Source organism: Montipora capricornis, chromosome 11 (genome assembly GCF_036669925.1).
Source record: "Montipora capricornis isolate CH-2021 chromosome 11, ASM3666992v2, whole genome shotgun sequence".
Lineage (NCBI taxonomy): Eukaryota > Metazoa > Cnidaria > Anthozoa > Scleractinia > Acroporidae > Montipora > Montipora capricornis.
The window spans coordinates 14,798,682-14,800,098 of record NC_090893.1 but is presented as its reverse complement, the minus strand read 5'-3'; positions in this window follow the sequence as shown (position 1 = coordinate 14,800,098).

Here is a 1,417-nt window from a genome sequence, read left to right as displayed (position 1 = left end):
ATCTTCTTGTTGTTGTTCCGACACCCTTGTGTTCAGTTTAGTTTGCAAACTACCTTTCCTCAAACCATTTGAACTCGTAACACAAGCATTGTTTTCGTTTTCTCTTTGGACCATTGTAAGTTCCAAGAGAAACCGTGAGTGCTTATTCAAAATTTGAAGGGACAAACAAGGAGTACTATGGTATTTTCGAAAATGGTCTATGGGCACTCAGTCGACTAGGTTAAGCTCCTTAGATCATTCTTATACTTATTTCGGGCGCCCAGCCATCGACTATTCTGTCTAAAGCATACTTAATGAAAAATCTGTCTTTATTGCCTTAAGTTTAAGATAAATTGTTGCTGCCGTTTCCTCTTCAACTTGTAACAACTATCAAACAGGACTTTGTCGGCACTATCCAACATTTTCTGTCGGCGGGTCTTAAGCACAAGTCAAATTCCACAGGTCACTCATTGCAGGTCATTGTTTCACCTTTTGGAAAGTAAGCCCAACCCTCAGTACAGCCTCAGTACAGCCTTGGCTCGCTTCGTTTCTTCGCGTTTCCCTTTCTGTGTTAATAGTATGTTCTGTGCCCTGCGTAGCAAGGTACTGACTACAGATCTCTTATGGCACATGGGGTGGTGAGAATTGAAATCGAGATAGCGGTCTGTGTGGGTTGGCTTTCTGTGGACATTCACTTCAAGCAGCGTACCGCTCCTTGTGGTTATAGTGTCTAGAAAAGGCAATCCCTGTCCCTTGGTGTCCTCAAGTTCTAGAGTAAACTGTATGTTGGCGTTCATTGAATTGAGATGTTGGTGAAACTCATCCACTTGGTCCTTTCTAAGACACGTGTGACTGTTGTCATTAATGTGCCAACCAAGGCTCATTGGCTGTGGAAACAAAGGCTCTTTTGTTCCTGTCGTTGGCACATTTGAATAACAAAGGCAATGTTTGTAAACATAAACCTTCTCTATTCACTGCTTATAAACAATTCTTTTCATGTTTAAATTTCGCCAACCACAGAACAAAAGAACACCTTTACCGTTGTTTATCATCAGGTTGTGACGCATGAGGCTGACATTTGAAGTATGAGTTGCTAAACACAGATTTTAGCGGACATGTTAACATTGGAGGGAAGCCAACTATCATTTTGTTAACCCTTCCTGTCCTGTAAACGTGATTAAGCGAATTCGGAAGAATCGCCGTAAAAGGATTACTGAAGATCCGGTCAAGTTCAATGTTGACTACACAGGAAGTGCTTTCAGACTTAAACGTGCATCTTTATCTCAGGCATCTTTTGAAAACAATCAAAGATATAATTTCTTTATTTGCTTTGCGAGTACAAAAAAGGTCCTGCTCCTGAAAGAGTATAAGACGGCCTTCTCCGTTGGAAATAGAATTAAGGTCGCTGGGACTTGCCTCTGAATACTCAGACCCAGGA